General features: G+C 41.7%; 1 protein-coding gene and 1 pseudogene across 2 annotated transcripts in view; both read right to left on the reverse strand.

Moving 5' to 3' along the window:
• XPO6 (exportin 6) overlaps positions 1 to 22,242 on the reverse strand; it is a 107,043-nt gene that overhangs the window by 83,220 nt on the left and 1,581 nt on the right. The gene's annotated exons all lie outside the window — the stretch shown is intronic.
• On the reverse strand, positions 18,558 to 18,790 carry LOC120860172 (annotated as a pseudogene).

The raw sequence follows: 22,242 nt of genomic DNA on the forward strand, positions 1-22,242 counted from the left end.
TTGTTTTTTTAAGGAAATAATATTACACAGAATCCCAATACATAATACAGACTCAATCAGAGACTGCTGAATTAACAGGGATGAACAGGAGAACTGAAACACCTATCCAGCAGTCAGGACCTCTCCAAGAAACCACCACACTAAAATTCCCAGCATTAAAGCCCTTCCAGCTTTGATTCAGGTTCCACCAAGTATGGCAAGTTTTTTTCAGGTAATAAATGGTTGCTAAAGACTGGTTTACAAATTCTCTAAATATCCTTCAACTGGATACCTCTCACCACCACCCAGGGTCTTTGCCATCTGCCCATCACAGCTGATCCAGTCACCCCGTCACCTGGCCTTGACCTGCCCCTTGGACCTCACCGGGCCCACACTCCCTCTTCAGTTTCCTCACCCATCCTGGGCCCCAGCTAGACCCATCTTCTCCACGCACCACCTCCACATCTTCTCAGACGCCATTCCCACCTTCCCTACCTAGGGAACTCTTATCTACGCATTTTCAAGACTCCTTGAAAAACGGCACCACCTCCATGAAACCTACTGAAGTTCCCGCGGCTGGGCCAGTCAGTGTTTGTGGGCTTCCTAACATTACACAGAAGACGGTGGACTGAATTGACCTCTTTGACTTGCAAACAATGCTGGTGAGACTGAAAACCAGTACCACAGCAACAGAAGACGACTTAGCAACATGTACAAAAATTTAAATGCACAGACAGCTTCATCCAGCAAGTATACTTTCAGCAGTTTCTCCCCCACCCCCCCGCCCAAAGTTTATGTGTGAAAGATCTTCAGGTCAACACTTTATAAAACAAAAGATTGGGAACAACCTAAAACTTCATCAAAGCAAGATTAGTTAAATAAGGTACATCCACATCATGGAATACTACGCAACTGTGAAACAATACACCAGTAAGTATAGTATGCTAGCCATTAGTAGACGTAGAAGGGCTAAGAGAAAAATACACACACACACACAAATACTCTCTCTCATTTACACTGGCAATGGTGGATGCTTCTGAAGAAGAGAATGGAGTACTGGGGGCAGGGGAACAGAAAGAGGCCGACTTTTCTCTGTACACTCTATTGCATCATTTAAATTTTGCACCTTGTTCACTTGTTTAAAAAGAGAAAGAGAGAGAATGGGAGAAAAAAGAAATTTCCTGCTAGGTCCCTCCAGTGGCCTGGAGTGCAGAGGCAGAGACTACTTCCAATTCATCTCTATTCCCAGGGTCTACCTAAGCACACAGCAGGCACTTAATAAACACTTGTCACAGGAGTTACTTTAATTCTTTCTCTTATGTTAAGTGAAGCTGTAAACTAGTTATACAATGGTGATAACCTAAAAAGCTAACATTTACTTAGCACTTGGTACACACCAGGCGCTGTCCTACAGGTGTCCGTTGCTCAGTCGTGTCCGACTCTTTGCCATCCCATGGACTACAGCCCACCAGGCTCCTCTGTCCATGGGATTCTCCAGGCAGGAATGCTGGAGTGGGTTGCCATGCCCTTCTCCAGGAGATCTTCCCAACCCAGGGATCGAACCTGGGTCTCCTACATGCAGGCAGTTTCTTTACCGACTGAGCCACCAGGGAAGCCCTGTCCTAACTTGGTGCTTGGTGCACTTACGGAACCATATACAGCTTCTGTGGTCAGTTCCTCTGTGGGCAAGTCAGTATCTTGTTTTCATTAGTAAACAAGTTAATCACTTCCCCAGAGTGTCCTAATGAACTGGCATCAACTCCTTTAATCCTTGTACACAATCCCACTGCACAGACAGGAAACAGAAGCCCAAAAGGATTAAGTCACTTGTCCCAGGTCATATACTTGGTTAAGTGGAACAGCCAGGATTCAAACTCAGGCCCCAAACCCATGTTGTTAAACAAGAGGTTATACTAGTCTTCAGATATCTAGGAATGTATTAAAATCACTAAACACTAAATGTACTCCTTTCTGAATACTTGCTGCAAAAATCGGTCCTTAACTGCTTAATCATAAGCCACGCTGAAATAAAATGAGGTCACTGCCTACTTGGGGGACTGAGGTATCTCTAACCCAAGTGCTGATCACTGGCTTTGCTGATTCACACTGACCCCCCCACTCTGGGAAAGTGATCAGCGTGTTGACTAATGAAAACAAGACACTGACTTGCCCACAGAAGAACTGACCACAGAAGCTGTACATGGTTCCATAAATACAACCCTCCATCTGCACCAAGCATTGCATCTCAGTGAGTATCTGATCAAACTCTGAAGGCCCTTGGAAAAACTTCCATGTAAAAAACGAAAAACCAAACACACAAAACGTCCCCCACTTCCCAGGACTTCCAGCGAAGAGATCAAACGTGAAAACCAGATGCCCCGGCCCTTCTCTGTCTGTCCTTGCTGTCCCCAATACCAATCTTACTTCTAAGCAAAAATTCACCCATTTCTTGAGTTCTTGTGCATTAGATACTGTCAAAAACTTATTCATTTTTAGGCCATTTTGTTGCCTTTTTTTTTTTTTTTTTGATGACACAGAGGGAGGCGCCTTACCTAAAGTTCTTCAAATCTTGCTGCTGTAGCGGTTAACTTTGAGAAGGGCTTCCTGTATATTCCCAGCCATGGAATGTGCTTTCACTTCATTGACTTTCACTCTCCAAGCACCATACTCTTTCTATCTTTGTCCTTATTTTAGGTTCCCTCCTCCCCGGAAGGCCTGTGGCCCTCTGTCACCAGCAACAATCACAAACTAGGGATGGGAAATCTTGACCAGTAAATATGCTGAATTAAGACTTTTAATAGATGGACTGTCAATTAGCAAACTCTAATATTAACACATAGATTCAATCTGAATTTTACTTAATCTAATTCATCTTTTTTTCTGCTTTAAAAGATACTGAGAGGCCATATATATTGTGAGAATTGGAATATTTCCTGCCATATCAATAAACAAGGATGTCACAGTCATCAGCGATTCCAGCCCTTCAGGGCTCTCAGGAAGGAGAGAAGTACCTGGGATCTAACAGGCGTTGGACTGCAGCCACCCACTCTGGTGAGCTCAACAGCGGTCAGCATGTGAAAACACAGGATACTGGCCCCAGGATAGTCGAGATGCATTTGAAAGGAATGATTTCAGTGAGCCCAGGCTCCTGCAACTTACCATACATAGGAAAAAAAATTTGCTAAATTTCTTAACTTGGGGTATCAGATTTTCTTTGCTATTCAGTCACTAAGTCATGTCTGACTCTTTGCAATCCCATGGACTGCAGCACACCAGGCTTCCTTGTCCTTCCCTGTCCTTCACTATCTGCCAGAGTTTGCTCGAATTCACGTCCATTGGTTTTCTTTGATTAACAGTAATCCTTTGATGTTCAGACTACCTGCCCTTTGTTGTTAAGACTTCTATATAACCTGACTCCTCTCCTCACCTCTTTGGAACAGTTCTCTCAGGACTACTTAAGATGCTGTCTCCCAGGCTTAGGTCCTTAAAGTTTTCACCAAATAAAACATAACTCTCAACTTTTAGGTTGTGACTCTTTTTGAAGTTGAATATGATTCCATATATATGAGACATCAGAATAAGCACAGCTATGGAGACAGAAAGCAGCTTTGTGGTTGTCAGGGAGAAATGGGGAGTGACTATTCCTGGGTACAGGGTTTCCAAAGGAGAGTCAGAAAGCTCTACAACTAGAGAGTGGTGGTAGTTGCATAACATGGTGAATATAGTTTTAATGTCACTAACTGTACACTTCAAAACGGTCAACTGTTATATGTATCATGCCGTGCTAAGTCACTTCAGTCATGTCCAACTCACTGCAACCCTATGGACTGTAGCCCACCAGGCTCCTCTGTCCATGGGGATTCTCCAGGCAAGAATACTGGAGTGGGTTGCCATACCCTACTCCAGGGGATCTTCTCGACCCAGTGATCAAATCCATGTCTCCCGCGGCTCCCACATTATAGGCAGATTCTTTACTGCTGAGACACTGGGGAAGCCCTTCTGCTATGTTTTCAGTTCAGTTCAGTCGCTCAGCCGTGTCCGACTCTTTGCGACCCCATGAACTGCAGCACACCAGGCCTCCCCATCCATCACCAACTCCCGGAGTTCACTCAGACTCATGTCCATCAAGTCGGTGATGTCATTCAGCCATCTCATCCTCTGTCGTCCCCTTCTCCTCCTGTCCCCAATCCCTCCCAGCATCAGAGTCTTTTCCAATGAGTCAACTCTTCACATGAGGTGGCCAGAGTATTGGAGTTTCAGCTTTAGCATCAGTCCTTCCAAAGAACACCCAGGGCTGATCTCCTTCAGAATGGACTGGTTGGATCTCCTTGCAGTCCAAGGGACTCTCAAGAGTCTTCTCCAACATCACAGTTCAAAAGCATCAATTCTTTGGCGCTCAGCTTTCTTCACAGTCCAACTCTCACATCCATACATGACCACTGGAAAAGCCATAGCCTTGACTAGACAGACCTTTGTTGACAAAGTAATGTCTCTGTTTTTTAATATGCTATCTAGGTTGGTCGTAACTTTCCTTCCAAGGAGTAAACATCTTTTAATTTCATGGCTGCAGTCACCATCTGCAGTGATTTTGGAGCCCAAAAAAATAAAGTCTGCCACTGTTTCTACTGTTTCCCCATTTATTTCCCATGAAGTGATGGGACCAGATGCCATGATCTTTGTTTTCTGAATGTTGAGCTTTAAGCCAACTTTTTCACTCTCCTCTTTCACTTTCATCAAGAGGCTTTTTAGTTCCTCTGTTATATGTACTTTACCACAATTAAAAATAATAATAAAAATCTACTTAAGACGACGGGGAAAAAAATGCTTAAGGCACCACTTGCAAGAGATGACTGTAAAGGATAAATAGTAAGTAAAGTAAGCATAAGGGATGTCTTCTACAAACAAACAAAAATAAAATCTAACTTGGTAAAAACTTTTCCTACCAAAGAAAAAAAAGAAACTGAGGAACAATGAAAAGCCATTTTCAAAACCTACTAATTCTACAACAATTTTTCTGAAGGCTACGCAATGCTGGTATTTTTCTACAGCTTGTGGGAGAATAAATTGGTATAAGCTTTCTGGAAAAAGGCTAATGACATACCTTTAAAATAAAAGATTTATTTAAAAAAAAGAAAAAAAAACTTCATACCCTTTGGGCCCTTCTGGGAATCTATTCTAAGGCAATTTTCTGAAACACAGAAAAAGCTTTTAGCAAAAATATTAATCACATATTATTTACAATGGTGAAAAATGGAACAATCTAACTATCGAAGAATTCATGCAATGTGATATTATAGAGCCATTGTAAATATTTATGAAGTATTTAATGATTGAGAAAACTACTTATATTAAGTGGAAAAGGCAGAAGAAAAAAGTACATTTACGGTGTGATCTCAACCATTTTTTAAAAGTAAATAGAAAAACACACTGGAAGAAAAGAAAAATGTTATTAGAGGCTGAATCAGATGGTGGTAATTTCTTGCCTATTTTATACTTATCAAATAGTCTACAGAGTTCAAAATACCTTTTATAATCAGGAAAAAATAAGCAAAAACAAACAAAAAATGGTGGAGAAGACTTTGTGATCACATTAGTACCAACTGTAACTGCCAAACAGTACTAGAAGCAAGTAGGTGCAGAAACTGAGCTAAACTACTGGCCACAAATCTTGCAAGACTGGGCTATTGTGACTCTGTTTTTGACTTTAATAAATTCCTACGAAAAAAGAGTATAAAGAGACTCCCTGTACTATTTTTGCAACTCCTCTGAAAGTCTAAAATATCTCAAAACCAGATGCTTAAATTGAATACATAAAGCCGTGATAGATCACTTAATTTGTTTTTTCTCTAAATGCAAATCAAAATAACAATGCAGTATCACCTCACTCTGGTCAGAAGGGCCAACATCAAAAAGTCTAAATTTAATAAATGCCGGAGAGAATGTAGAGAAAGGAAACCTCCTACACTCTTGGTGGGAAATGTAAATTGGTGCAGCAGTATGGAGGTTCCTTAAAAATACTAAAAATAGAACTATCATGTGACCCAGCAACCCTACTCTGGGGCGTATATCCAAAAAAAGAAAAACCCTCTAATTAGAAAAGATATATGCACCCCAATGTTCAAAGCAGCACTACTTAAAATAACCAAGACATGGAAGCAACACAAATGTCCAGTGACACACCATACTCATCAATTCAGCCAGTAAAAAAGAATGAAATAATGCCATTTGCAGCATCATGGATGGACCCAGAAATCATCATACTACATAAAATAAGCCAGACAGAGAAAGACAAATACCGTGATATCATTTATGAAGAAGCTTAAAAAATGATACAAATAAATTTATTTATAAAACAGACTCACAGACATAGAATACAAACTTATGGTTATCAAAGAGGAAAAGGGGGTGAAGGATAAATTTGGGATTAACAGATACACACTACTATATATAAAATAAACAAGGGCCTACTGTATAGCACAGGAAACTATATTCAGTAACTTGTAATAACCTACAATGGAAAAGAATCTGAAAATATATATATAACTTATACTGCTGCTAAATCACTTCAGTCGTGTCCGACTCTGTGCGACTCCATAGACAGCAGCCTACCAGGCTCTCCCGTCCTTGGGATTCTCCAGGCAAGAACACAGGAGTGGGTTGCTATTTCCTTCTCCAATACACCAAAGTGAAAAGTCAAAGTGGAGTCGCTCAGTTGTGTCCGACTCTTCGCGACCCCATGGACCCCCAGGTTCCTCTGCCCATGGGATTTTCCAGGCAAGATATATATTATACATATATATACAGCTGAATTACTTTGCTGTACACCTGAAGCTAACACAACATTATAAATTAACTACACGTCAATAAAAATTAGGGACCTCCTAGTAGTCCAATGGTTAAGACTTCATGCTTTCACTGCAAGGGACACAAGTTCAGTCTCTGGCTGGGAAACTAAGATGCCCCATGCCAAATGACATAGCCAAAAAAAAATTACTACTATTAATAATAATTAAATTTCTTTATCTAAAACCAGGATTCAGAGTATAGAGGAATAATTTCCTAGACAATAATAAAGCTCCTTTCCTCAGTAATCAAATAAAGCCTTTCCAAGAGTAGCTGCCTTTGGAGACACCATCATCGCTTTTCCCCCAGCACTGTAATCACTTGCTGCCGTGCACATCTCATCTTCCAAAAGTTAAAAACTTCTATGACTTCTAGTCAGGGCTTCCCAGGCGGCTCAGTGAAAAAGAATCCACCTGCCAATAACGCAGGAGATGCAAGAGACACAGGTTCAATCCCTGGGTCTGGAAGATCCCCTGGAGAAAGAAATGGCAAACCACTCCAGCATTCTTGCCTGGAAAATTCCATGAACAGAGGAGCCTGGCGGGCTACAGTCTAAGGGGTCGCAAAGAGTGACTGAGCGTGCACATATGCACGCGCGCACACACACACACCTTCTAGTCACCCTTTCCCATCTTTACACACACACACACACACCCCTACACACACACACACACACACACACACACGCCCATACTTTCTAGTTGCCCTTCCCATGTTTACACTCAATAGCTGCAGGCCAGCTGATTTGCAATTATTTGGGAACTCTGTTGCAAGTGAGGCCCCAAATTCACCAACAGTGCTTCCTCCCACTCCTGACTTTGCATTTCAGTGAAGAATTACAAATTACAGACATCCTGGTGAACAAAGTAACATCACAAATTAACTGTCTTTTCAACTTTCTACAATCAGCAATGTTTGCCAAATTACAGATATCCTGGTGAACAAAGTAACATCACAAATTAACTGTCTTTTCAACTTTCTACAATCAGCAATGTTTGCCACCGCCCAGCATTCACACCTAGTATTACGAATTGCTTTCCTTTCTTTCCACAACTAGAGTGTGGAAGACACCAAATTTTAACCCTGTACTCTAATTTGTCCATAACTCCTCTATGCTAACTAAGAACTTTTAACTTCCTCAGATCGTTTCATTTGCATCATCAGTTCTACGAATTGAATTTCTTTCGGGGATTACTTTTCATAAAGTAATGAAGATTTTCATAACTCTCAAGTCATAACTCTGAAGAGTAAAGAACCCCCCAGGCTGTACTGAACTAGGCAATCAGACAGGCCCACTTATATGCCAGCCAAGAGACTTGTTCCAGACACCTGAAGGCACTGCAAGTCACACTTCTCTAAAACAACAAATGATTTATCAAAGGCTTTGAAAGTTACTGACAAATAACCAAAAACACAAGTATTACATATCAAGAGTCTACTGAGTATGCCAACAGTTCTCTTTCAATCTGTTCACTCTTAAGGTGTAAAGAGGGATGGTTTATATTTCTGGGGTCTTTTCAAGTCTTCAAGTTTTTTCCCTTCATAAGAAGTCTCCTTCACAGATACACCATGATATGATTTTTCAGCACTCCTCAGATAAGTATGTCTATCCATAGAATTCTGGAGACATGGATCAGTCAACCCCAACAGAAAAATGTGACAGTGGACACAGAGTGCTCCTCAAAGAGAATGTATGTTTCTGGGACTTTCCTGGCAGTCCAGTGGTTAAGACTCCTAGCTTCCAATACAGGAGGCACAGGTTGGATCCCTGATTGGGGAGCTAAGAAGCCACATGCCTTGTGGCCAAAAAGAAACAAAACATAAAACAGAAGCAATATTGTAACAAGTTCAATAAAGACTTAAAAAAAATATATATACACACACACACACACACACACATATATATATGCCTGGATCTTTGTAAAGATCAGGGAGGGAGGAAAGGGGAGAAAAAAGGAGAGGGAGAGAGGAAGAAAGAAAAACATATATTGACTTCTAAACAATATTATTGACTTCTAAACAATAAAGATTTAACATACAGTTCAAGATTTGCAAGAAATTTCAGGTTTGAAGAGAGCTGCTTTGACCTAAAGCCCCAGGACAGGGCCTTCTCTTAAGCAAGTATAGGCTCTCTGCCATTTGAGGAATTTCAGCAGAAAATCAGAGAAATCCTAAGCGTGACTGATAAACTCTCCTATGAAGTTACTTCACATATGCTTTAACATTCTAAATTAATACACCAAACCAACAGGATCAGCAACAAATGATTACCAGAAAAACCATTCACCAGGGTGAGTTCTGCAACTTTCTGGCAATGGAACCACTTTCCTGCAATTAAACCTGTTCTTACATTATGTTGTAACAAATAAACCTGAAACCAAGTGGGGAGGAATACACAACTAAACTACACAGATCATAGACAAAAGGTAAATGTATGACGGTTCATAAAATTACCAAAACTACCAGATTATATAGTCCTATCCCAAGACAATCATTTTATTCAAGTCTACAATATCAGTGTACAAGAAATTATAGTGTTCTTAATCTAACTAAAATTAGTGGCATGAGCTTAATCAACCAAATGTATAGGCTATTCCAAACCTAATTTTATCAACATTCTGAAACTAGTCAGCCAAATTACATTTTTCAAAACATTGTTGGCTGACTCAACAGAAAAATGAATAGAGGTCAGGAATGGTCAGCTGACACAGGGAAAAAACACATGGAAATAAAACATCCAAAGATGTTCCACTTCACTCAAAACCAAACATAACATGTAAATTCCTAAAGTGTCATTTTCATCTTTCACATTAAAAAGTTTTACTGGTGTCAGCCAGAATCCCACTAGTGATAATATAAACTGATATAATCATTTTGTACAAAAAGCACTAAATACCAGAATTTTTAAATGTACTGTTTGCCCCACAATTCCACTTCTAGAAACTTATCCAACAATCTCACAAAAATGGATAAAGATACATTTAATGTGTTTACTGTAGTTCTGATGCAAAACACACTAGAAATCTAACGTATCCAACATTAGGAAACTAGGTATAAACATGAAGGTAGGCATACCATGTTCCCAGGAAAAATCATAAAAGAATGATCCACACTAGAGATAACCTAACTGAGTTACTGAACTTTAGTGATACAGATTTCTTCCAGCAACCATGCAAAAAAGGCAAGTTCTCTCTCACTGAAGTAAAGGGAGAGGGACATTACATCAATCAAGATAACAAGGCTTTCCGACACAACAACCTTCAAAGACAAATGCCAAAGCCTTTGACTGTGTGGATCACAATAAACTGTGGAAAATTCTGAAAAAGATGGGAATACCAGACCATCTGACCTGCCTCTTGAGAAATCTGTATGCAGGTCAGGAAGCAACAGTTAGAACTGGACATGGAACAACAGACTGATTCCAAATAGGAAAAGAAGTACATCAAGGCTGTATACTGTCACCCTGCTTATTTAACTTATATGCAGAGTACATCATGAGAAACGCTGGGCTGGATGAAGCACAAGCTAGAATCAAGATTGCCAGGAGAAATATCAATAACCTCAGATATACAGATGACACCATCCTTATGGCAGAAAGCGAAGAACTAAAGAGCCTCTTGATAAAAGTGAAAGAGGAGAGTGAAAAAGTTGGCTTAAAGTTCAACATTCAGAAAACTAAGATCATGGCATCTGGCCCCATCACTTCATGGCAAGTAGATGGGGAAACAGTGGAAACGGTGGCTGACTTTACTCTTTGGGGCTCCAAAATCACTGCAGATGGTGACTGCAGCCATGAAATTAAAAGACGCTTACTCCTTGGAAGAAAAGTTATGACCAACCTAGACAGCACATTAAAAAGCAGAGACATTACTTTGCCAACAAAGGTCCATCTAGTCAAGGCTATAGTTTTTCCAGTAGTCATGTACGCATGTGAGAGTTGGTATAAAGAAAGCTGAGTGCCGAAGAATTGATGCTTTTGAAGTGTGGTATTAGAGAAGACTCTTGAGAGTCCCTAGGACTGCAAGGAGATCCAACCAGTCCATCCTAAGGGAGATCAGTCCTGAGTGTCCACTGGAAGGACTGATGTCGAAGCTGAAACTCCAATACTTTGGCCACCTGGTGTGAAGAGCTGACTCAGGTGGTGTGAAGAGCTGACTCATTTGAGAAGACCCTGATGCTGGGAAAGATTGAAGGAGGGAAGAGAAGGGGACAACAGAGGATGAGATGGTTGGATGGCATCACTGACTCAATGGCCATGAGTTTGAGTAAACTCCAGGAGTTGATGATGGACAGGGAGGCCTGGCATGCTGCAGTCCATGGAGTCGCAGAGTCAGACACAACTGAGCGAACGAACTGGACTGAACTGAACTGAACCTTCAATGGAAGGAAACAATGGAGAAATATCCAAAGAATTCTAAAAAAAAAAAAAAAAAAGTATGACCCATGAATATTACACCCAGCCAAGCTGTCATTTATGGGTAAGGACAACAGAAACTTTCAAAATGAGTAATTCAGGAAACAGAGCAACCATAAACTCTTCTGGTAAAAAAAATTATATATGTATACACACACATTATATATCAGCTCATCAATGTTAAATAAATTAAAAGGTTCAAGAAAACACCCAATCCCAGATGGTGGAACAATGTCTTCAAGATCTACGGGAATGAGTGTCTTCCAAAAATTTTATACCCAGCCAAGATGTCCTTCATATAAAAAGGCAGAGACATTCTTAAATCACCAAATAAGGCACTATTTCTTAAGAGTGACAATAAAATCTAGCTTACAGGGAAATGAATCAAAAATTTCAGACATGGAAAGACCATAGTTAAAAGAACTACTGGGGAGACATTTGGATTCTGTAAAATATAAAACTAAGACTAAACACTGAGGGTGCTGTGGTTATAGAACAGACTGTAAAGGCTCTGAAGACAATGACAAAGTAAAATAACAAGAGTAAAAAGGGAAAAGTGGAAAGACTACACATCTTATTTCTCCTATTATGAAGCTCACTGATGCTGCCTAGAACTGAAACATGGAATATATTAAAAATAATGCCATCTTTGTAATGGTTTCCATTACATAGAAATGTTTTCCACTTCCATAACCTTTTTTCCTTAACCTACTGAAATTTATCAAGAGTTAATAATTATTGAAGCAAAGATGTTTGAAATTAACAAATCATCTTTCAGTTTCATTTGTTCCTTTTTCTGCTATTAAACTGAAATGAAATAGAGAGACCTCAAGAGCACTGTGCTCAGTGAAAAAAAAATCAATACCAAAAGATTACAGCCTGCACATTACATTCACACGACTCTCAAAATGACAAAACTACAGAGATGGAGAACAGATAGTATACTGGTTGCCAGGAGACAAGGAGGAATGTTACAAAGGGTATTAGGGGGAAAAAAATATTAGGAATGAGTCAGACCTTCAGTGGTGATGGAACAGCTCTGTACCTTGACTGTGGTGGTAGTTACATGAATCAATACATGGAATAAATTGCACAGAACCACACACATACACGTAAATGCAGGTTACAAATGGTAAAAAGGGAAATAAGTCTATAGTATAGTCAATAATTGACATGTACTAATGTCAGTTTCCCGGTTTTGATATTGCACACAGCTATGTAAAATGTCACCATTGGGGGAATCTGGATGAAGGGTACAATGGAAAGCCTTGTACTCATTTTGCAACTTCCTCTGAGTATATACATCTTGCAAAAAATATACTTTTTTAAATGCAAATGATAATAAAATGATTTTTATTTTAAATAAGCATGACCCCAAAAAATCAGCATGATCACTTTTTTAATAAAAGTACTTATTTTAGGCATCTGTTCTCATCTTATAGACAGAAACAAAGATATATGGACTATTAATCATAGTTCAGGGTACAAGGATTTAGAGGATTTCTTTTTTTGCCATGTTCTTTATACCTTTTGATACTGCTTGATTTTGAATGAGCATACATAATTTTTATAAAAATTACCCAGTTGTTATTCTAAAAAAAAAAAAAAAACACTTATCCCAAGTCTGATTATTAGCCAATTTAAAAACCAATGAGGGCTTCCCAGGTGGTGGGGCTACTGGTAAAGAAGCCACCTGCCAATGCAAGAGACATAAGAAACACAGGTTTGATCCTTGAATCGGGAAGATCCCCTGGAGGAGGGCATGGCAACCCACACCAGTATTCTTGCCTGCATATCCTCACAAGGCAGAGAGAAAGAAAAACCAATGATTCCCCTCTACCTTAACTGCACTTAACTCATAAAATACCTTTACCTTTCCAGGGAGTCTGAGACCAAACACCTTTTTCATTATAACCTTCATATAAAAGAGCACCAGACTGCTCTGATACAAATGAACTACTGCATATGCTAAGCCTAACTGGCTTAACTGAACTGAAACACATAAAGTCAAAGAATCTTCCTTTATGTTGTTCTGTAACGTGCTCCAGCTACCACGTTACCCTCAGGAGGCACATTTTCTCTATTCTATCACATCAGAGAATGAGCAGAAATCTATTTTCTCTCATTTGTTATCAGCAAACTTTTACCATATTGCCCTTTCTATTATAAGAGGTAAATTATGCAAGTTTCAAGGTTATTGTCACTATATGTACTGCTTCTCCTGGGACAATATACCCACTTGGGCTACACTTCAAGTAAATATGCCTATGTAAACGTGCACAGGCTTAAGAAGAAACCTAGTGCTACAGAAAGAACATGGGCTGTGAGTTTAGAATTTGGCGTCTACACCCCGTCTCTATCAACTTGCTATGTAACTTTGGAAAAGCTGCGTACTTACATTACCCTCCCTGAGCCTCGGGGTCCTCATCTTCCTCAACTGTAAAATGGGAACAAACAATCATACTTACCTTGCAGAACACCTGTAAGAGACAAAATGAGGTACTGAGTACACGAGGGCCCTAAACGAAGCTAGCACGGAGTGTAACTGTGAAACACACACAGACCTTTTTCTCCCTCTAACCCCCAGCTTCTTTCCCTTCCCATCAGTCTCTCTCACCTCCCTCATTTCTCTCTGCCTTGTGGGTTTCCTCAGTCACTATCCACAGCCCTCACCTCACCTCACCCCACCCCCACTCGTCCCCCCAGCAATTCTCACAGGAGCAATCAGTTTTGGAGGCCTCCCAGAAAGTGTACCATCTACACAGCATTTGTTCTGACAACTCCTCTTGCTCACCTGCTCCTCACCTCTACCTGCCCGAAAAATTACCTGAGCTTGCTGGCTACATGGCTTTTGGAAAAATTATACTCATGCTCTATTTCAATCTTACTACACTCTTTGAATGCTGCTACTATCAACTATTAACCTCAAGGGCGTACACTGACCTTCTGGGATTTGCTGTTTTTACACCTCTTTTTTTCTTTTGTTTTGCGGGGGGAGTGGCTCCACCACACAGCTTGTGGGATCTCAGCTCCCCAGCCAGGGGTTGAACCCGAGCCTGCAGCAGCAAAAGCAGAGTCCTAATCACTGGACCACCAGGGAAGGCCCATCACACCTGACTTCTTCAATTACCTAAATATCTGCTGAATGCTTACTGGGCACTGGAAATGTAAAGAGTGAGACTCATTCTGCTATGGGATCATAAAGAGAAGGAATCAATCCTCCCCACCCCCAGGTTTGGAGAGGGAGGAAGGGAGAGAAAGCTAGGGAAAGGATGGAGGAAGTTCCCATTTTGCTCTTCAAACTTATGAATTATTTGACACTTACTACAAGAATATAGTCTTGTAATTCTTATATAATAAAAACAAATAAATCAAAATAATAGAAGTAAAAAAAAAAACTAACTATAATCAAAGATGATAAATGTTAAACTGGTGGCTGGAAAGCCTCAAGGGGGTCATGGTCATGGTAGGTAAGGTCTCAAAAAGAAGAAAAAGATGTTCAAGCAGAGGGAATAGCACTGAACAAAGGCAGAGACATATCAAAGTGTACTCAGTGTTCTGGGAATGACAACTGGCTCGCAGAGGCTATAGAACAAGATATAATTTGAGAAGTCTTTAAAAGATATTCCTAACAAACCACTATAGGCATTTAATAAATCATCTTCATCCTTACTGAGAGGACTAAAAGTAAGAGAAATTGTGAAAATCTAGGGCCCATGTGCTTTCCACTACTCTGTTGTGATAAAACTTGGTCTTTGACAACACTGGGGACCCTCCGCTCAGAACACTTCGGGGTCAAGTGACATGACCACATCTGAGGTCCATGAGGTAGCTCTGGCAGGAACATGGAAAAAAGATGGACTGGTGGAGGAAGAATCTGGAAGCTGGGAAGACACCAACTATGAAAGCAAGAGATGACAGTAGCCTCACCAAGGCAAGAGGGAATAGAGGGTAAGGCTGAGGTCAGACATAAGTTAGCTACAGCATCAACAAGTCCATAAATGGGGGACTGAAGGCAAAGAGAAATTTAAAGATGACTCAGCTTTATCACTGGAGTATCCAGTGAACAAGATCACTAAGAGAATTAGGGTATAGGGGAGGAGGCACTAACCTAAATGGAAGACAATGGGTTTGGTTAAGACACATTTAATTTGATGTCTACAGAACACTCCAGTGGACATCCAAGGCAAGAGAGGGTGACTGAGTTCTCACTGGTTCACAGGTCATGAGTGAGTGAGTGAGTGAAGTCGCTCAGTCATGTCCGACTCTATGTGACCCCATGGACTGTAGCCTGTCAGGCTCCTCTGTCCATGGGATTTTCCAGGCAAGATTACTGGAGTGGATTGCCATTTCCTTCTCCAGGGGATCTTCCCAACTCAGGAATTGAACCCGGGTCTCCCGCACTGCAGGCAGACGCTTTACTGTCTGAGCCACCAGGGAAGCCCCTCACAGGTCATAGCTGAAGTCATAAGAAAGAAGATCAAGGGAGACTGAAACAAGAGTTATATCATGGAAGCCAAGGGAACCAAGAAAAAGTGTTTCGGGGCAGGGAGTGGGGAAGGGCGGGTGGGAGGCCGGAAGGGACCAGTGGTTGCCAATAGCCAAAAGAGGGCATAAGGACTGAAAAGAGGCTATTTATGTATTCACTGTACCACACCAACTGAGAATCTGTGGATTTAGGTATACTCAGGGCTCCGGGAACCAACCCCATGGACACCAAGGGATGACTGTACACTGCATTCAGCACACAGTGGTCACTGGTGGTCTTGGAAAGTAGTGACGACAAATCAGTCTGCAATGGGTTGCAGAACAAACCACTGGTGGAGAGAAAAAGGGAGGAGGAAAAAGAAGCAATAAGTAACAGCTACACATTCAAGAATTCTGTCCCTCTTCACCCCAGCCTGTGCAGTTACATCTCCCTTGTAACTGCACAGGACACTTAACGTCGACAACCCAACCACCTTCAATCGTCACAATCCTTGTCCTGTCCAAAGACAATCACCTTCATCTCGACAGAGCAGTGACTCTGTATGTACAGACAGAGCCAAATCCCTTATTTTATCAGCCCATGGCTTATCTCCTGTCATCTTCCTATCAGTTCACCTGCCATCTCTTTCATCTCTACCAAATCCAATCACCAATTAATCACAATTTCCCACCATTCCCAATCACCAGTTTAGAGGCTTCCAAAATCAGCTTGAGCTCCTCCCTTTTCTTCGTCCCTTGCATCTGGAGTCCGTCCGTTATAAGTGCTGACTCTCTTGGTCAAGTCTTCCTCTCCACTCCTAACTCCAAATCCAAAGACAAGCCTTTGTCATGTCCACATAGGTGTTCTATCTGGTTTCCTACACCAATCTAACCTACACACAGCAGATGAATCAGTGTTCCTTCAAGGAAAAAATTAACCAAAAAATGAAGCCAAACTCCCTAGGGTAGGGCTGGAGGCCCTCCATTATCCAGCTTTTTACTGCTTTTATAAGCTTTCTAACTGCTTCTTCACAAAAATCACCACCACCACCAAACTAGTCTATTATAGACGCTATCTTAACACTACACGTTCAGTTATACCCTTCTCTTCTGAAGTGCCCCGTCTCTCCAAGTTCTATTCACTCTCCTTCTCTAAAAACCTTGAACACACAAGACTGCCACAGCATTCCTAACTACAACATAACTGTCTAGGATGTCCCTCGTAGCTCAGTTGGCAAAGAATCTGCCTGCAATGCAGGAGACCCTGATTTGATTCCCAGGTCAGAAGAGCCCCTGGAGAAGGAAATGGCAACCTACTTCAATATTCTTGCCTGGAGAATCCCATGGACAGACAGAAGAGCCTGGCAGGCTACAGTCCATAGGTTCACAGAGTCAGACACGACTTAGCGAATAAACCACCACCACCACTACAGCAGGAATTGTTCTATACTCCTGGGATACATCAGTGAACAGAGCAAAGCCATAGGAAGTTAATATTTTGGCAGAAAGAGGTAACAAAAAATAGACCTCATAAATAACATTAACTTTGTAAAATGTTTAAAAGTGTATATGCTACAAAAAGAAGTGGAATGGGAGTTCTGAGATGGGATCACAGTTTTCAATAAGGACCGGCCTCACTGGGAAGATTACTCTTGAGAAGGCTTGAAGAAGTTCACACTGCTCCTATAGCTATCTAGGGGAAAGTACAGCCCAAGGAGAGACAATAGATGGGGGCAGGCACACATCTGGAGCTTCTCAAGGACAGCAAGAAGGCCAGGGTAGTTGAACAGTGAGCCGAGCAGGGAAGAGCAGGAGATGGGTTCAGAGAGTAATCAAGGCCAGAATATGGAGCGCAGAGCAGGCCACGGAGGCGCACCACGGCCTGCACTCTGAGTGAGCTGAGGAGCCAAGGAAACAGAACAAAGATATCAGGTGCCTTCGATTTTTCAAAGGACCACTGAGGCTACTGTGTTAAAACAGTCTATAAAGGCACAAGGTCAGAAGCTCAGAGAACAGTTAGGAGACAACTGCAATAATGCAGGCAAGAGATGCTCAAGGCCTAAACTGAGAGACAGCAGTAGAGGGAATAAGAAGTGAAAATCCTGGCTACATTTCAAAGGTAGAAAACAATCAGCCTTCCTGATACAGACCAGATGTGGGACAGAAGAGAAAGAAAGGTCAAGGATGACTCCAAGTTTTTGGCACAAGCAATTAAACGGATGGAGCTGCCCCCAACTGAGACAGAGACACCCTGTGGGTGGAAAGGAATTAAGGCAAAGATTGGGAGCGGAGTTTTAGACAGGTTACATTTGCCATGCCTGACAAACAAGCCTGCATGTCAAGTATGCAGCTGTGTATGTGAGAAAGGCAGCTGGGGAGACAGGTCCGGCCTGGGAGCTCACTGGACCCAAGGCTTAGAGCACTCCACCTGTTCAAAGATCGATCGTGGGATGAGGAAGAAATATCCAGTAAGATGGGGGGAACCAAAAGCACATTTTAGCATCCTGGAGGCCAGGTGAAGAAAGACTTAACAGAGAAGGGAGTATTCAACGTGTCCAGTGCTACCGACAGACCGAGTAAGATGAGAACTAACCTCTATGTTCAACAACTGTGGGGAGGAACCTGGACAAGCGAGCTTAAGAGGGAATGGAAGGAAGGTGAGGAATTAAAGACCACTCTTTCCTGGAGTTCTGCTGCAGAGGAACAAGGAAACAGAGCAGCAGCTGGCCAGGAAAGTAGCAGTAAAGATACTCACGATGAGGAAAAATAGCATGTTTGTGTACTGTGTCCATACGGGCACACAGAGCCCCTACTAAGCCCGTGCACCACAGCTACTGGGCCCGACAAAGTCCTGAGCACTCAACAGATGTTAATTCCTTCCTTCATTTCCACAATATTTTCTATTATTTTTATTGATCTATATCTAATCTTTGTAACTATCTGCAAATTTTCAATTAGAAGGCCCTTTTTTTTTTTTTCCCCAGGAGAAAACGCTGTGTCTCTTCCTCGTGGTTTCGGGCGCTCTACACGATCAGAGAAACTTCTCTAGTAACGAACTATAGAAATGATCCCTGAAAGTAAAGTCTTTAGAAGGCCCTTTTTTTCCTTGTCTAACTCTTCTGAATCCTTCACGACTCAAATATTTCTCCTGGGAACTCTTCCCTGGCCTCTCTGCTCCACTAACCTCCCTCAGGTGTGCTACCGCTGTACCAGTGAATTATTCTACTACGCGTTAGTCAATCAGTCGCGTCCAGCTCTTTGCAACCCCATGGACTATAGGCAAGAATATTGGAGTGGGTTGCCATTCCCTTCTCCAGGGCATCTTACCTACCCAGGGATCCAACCCAGGTCTCCTGCATTACAGGCAGATTCTCCACCATCTGAGCCACCAGGGAAGCCCTATTCTTCTACTATGCTAAACCTTATCACACAGCTTCTCATAATTACCAGAATATATGTCCCATTTCCTCACGAACTGACTCTCAGAGGTCAGGGGCAATATAACCCTTCCTGGGGTAAAAGTATAACAGTTGAGAGCACTGATTCTTGAACCAGACTGCCAGGCTCTGAATGCCAGTTCTATCACTTGGTTGCACTGTGACCTTGAGAAGCTGCCTAACCATTCTGGGCCTTGAATGTTCTCATCTATAAAATGGGAAATAAAAATAGTCTCTGCCTCCTGGCATTGTTTGAAAGGCTCATATAGTAAAGTATCTGCCTGCATTGCAGGAGACCTGGGTTTGATCCCTGGGTCAGGAAGGTCACTGGGGAAGGGAATGGCTACTCTGGCCTCCCTAGTGACTCAGACGGGAAAGAATCCACCTGCAATGCAGGAGACCTGGGTTCAATCCCTGGGTTGGGAAGATCCTCTGGAGAAGGGAACTGCTACCCACTCCAGTATTCTGGCCTGGAGAATTCCATGGACCTCCAGAGAAGCCTGGCAGGCTGCAGTCCATGGGGTCACAAAGAGTTGGACATGACTGAGGGACTTTCACTTTCTTTCACAGAGACTCTTTCATGATGATAATGTATCCACAGATCCTAGGATTTTAAGCTTGATGCAGGAAGTCAATAAACAGAGGAATAAACTGAGGCACCACAAAGCTCTGGCCTGTTGTACAGAATAGCTTCTCGACACCACGTTAACAGTGTTTTGGGGATCTGTTTAGCAGGTCATTTTATCATTTGAACCATACCATCTCCTGATTTTTTCAAAAGCTGTTCAAGTCATTTCTGGATAGTTAACCTGTCTCCCAGAAAACCTCTGGGCCATGACTGCCACAGAGAACCTGAGTACCGCTGAACCCTGCCCTGTGGTCTCCCTCCAGCACCACAGCTTCTTCACGCCTCCAGCCCTGCAGTGCACAGTGCAGTACAGCTGCTAAACTAATGCAAGGCACACCAAGCGAGGAGCCAGTTTTAACGTCTGATTTTCCCTCCATTACAGGGACTGTTCACAGAAGAGGACATTCAAAAATGAGAAGGCTTGGTAACCAAAGCAATCTTCCAGGCAACTAAAAAAAAAAAAAAAAAACCCACTAATTTAAGCAAGGGTTCAATTTTGCACAAAATTTCCATAATAAGCAAATTTGACATTAAGTAAGAACTTTTCAGAGAAGTGGTGGGAACCTCTGAGATGTTACATCACTTGAGAACTCATGAGAATTCAACCCAAAATGATTTCATCAAAGGTAGTTACAGTCTCACTGTTCTAGGTATTCCGTGCTGAACCTACAAATCTTTCACTAATTCTAAATTTCCAGGTCAAAGCTCGTCTTCCTAGAGGGAGACTTTAAAGGAAATTCCCATGGTCCCTTGCCCACATCACTATCTCAGAACCAAATAAAATATAGTTGGATTACATTCCCAACCATCTTCCATGTGAGGCGGCATCTGGCTCAAGCAGCAGAGGCTTTGGAGAAGGGCAGCCTGCGTCCAAATGCCAGCTCCACCTCTTGTTAAACAGGTACCCTACACCAGCTGTATTCACCTCCTCCTCTAGTAGTGATGGCAATATGGTAACCAACCTAGCAGGGCTGGTGTGCGTGACTGACACTGAATGACAGAAAGGAAACAAATAAATGAAACACAGCTAGCTTAGTGTAGATACTTAATCAATGGTAGGTCTATCATATTACACCATTTTCATCTTATAAGGGAACTGAAATTTTAAAAAGAAGATATTACAAAGGCCCCAACTTATTTGCCAACTCTTTCAAGGCTCTTTAAAGCAAAAATGCTAAGTCAGTACGAAATGGAAAAAGAGTTTCTGGAACAAATAAAGAACTGTGATCCCTCCCCTCAAATGAGACACAAACCAGGCAACAACTTCCTTGCAGCTGGGGGCAAGGCCTGCCCCAGCCACACCCCTGAACCTGGGACACCTAAGGAGACAAACCCCTGGGATCAGTGCTGCAAAGAGGACATGATTTCACAGTCCTATTGGCCTTACATCCGCTGTGGTCAGCCACTATGTGCTAAAATAAGTGAGGGGAAGGTAACAAAAAACTTGACTCAAAAGTTATCTTAGAAAAAAATTATAAATGGTGATCATGAAGTCAACTACTTTACAATTAACTGCTCAAAGGTGGTTATTTTCATAACGCTCTCCTGACTCCCAATTAAAATGAAACCTGAATACAAGGGTGCTTGGCCAGCTAAGTCGATAAACATTAAAATTCTGCCCAAAAGCAATTCTGTTCTAAAGCAATGTTGTCAGCTACCTGAGAGAAGGTACCTGTCTGTCTTGTTTATCTGACATTTGCTAGAGCCTCGCATACAGTGGCTACTTAAAATTCATTAAAAGATGTGTACACCCGTGTTCATATCAGCATTTTTCACAATAGCCAAAAGGTGGAAGACACCCAAGTGTCCATCAACAGATGAACGGATAAACAAAAAGTGGGCTTCACACACAATGAAATATTATTCAGTCTTAAAAAGGAAGGAAATCCTGACAGATGCTACAACACAGATGAACCTTGCAGACATTATGCTCAGTGAAATAAGCCTGTCACAAAAAAACAAAACCGTATGACTCCATTTATATGAAGGCTTACACAGTAGTTAAATTCAGAGACAAGTAGAAGAGTGGTCACTAGGGGACAGAGAAGAAAGGAATGGGAGTTTTTGTTTAATGGGTATAGTTTCAGTCTTACAAGATGAAACTAATTCTGGGGATGGACACAATATGAATGTACTTAATGTGACTGAACTGTACCCTTAAGGATGGTTAAAATGGGGCTTCCCTGGTGGCTCAGTGGTAAAGAATCCACCTGCCAATGCAGGAGACACTGGTTCCATCCCTGGTCTGGGAAGACCCCACATGCTCCAGACCAACCAAACCCGTGCATATAAGAAAAAAAAAAAAAAGGTTAAAATGGTAAATTTCATGTAACCTATATTTTACCACCATTTTTTTTAATTCATTGAAAGAATCAATGAAGGACCACTGAATACTACTTTCATCATTCACTCAGTGTTACACCTCATACCTTTGTTCATTAGAGAATTCCTGTCTCCACATTCTACAGCTGAGG

The sequence above is a fragment of the Oryx dammah genome, unplaced genomic scaffold (assembly GCF_014754425.2).
Source record: "Oryx dammah isolate SB20612 unplaced genomic scaffold, SCBI_Odam_1.1 HiC_scaffold_2, whole genome shotgun sequence".
Lineage (NCBI taxonomy): Eukaryota > Metazoa > Chordata > Mammalia > Artiodactyla > Bovidae > Oryx > Oryx dammah.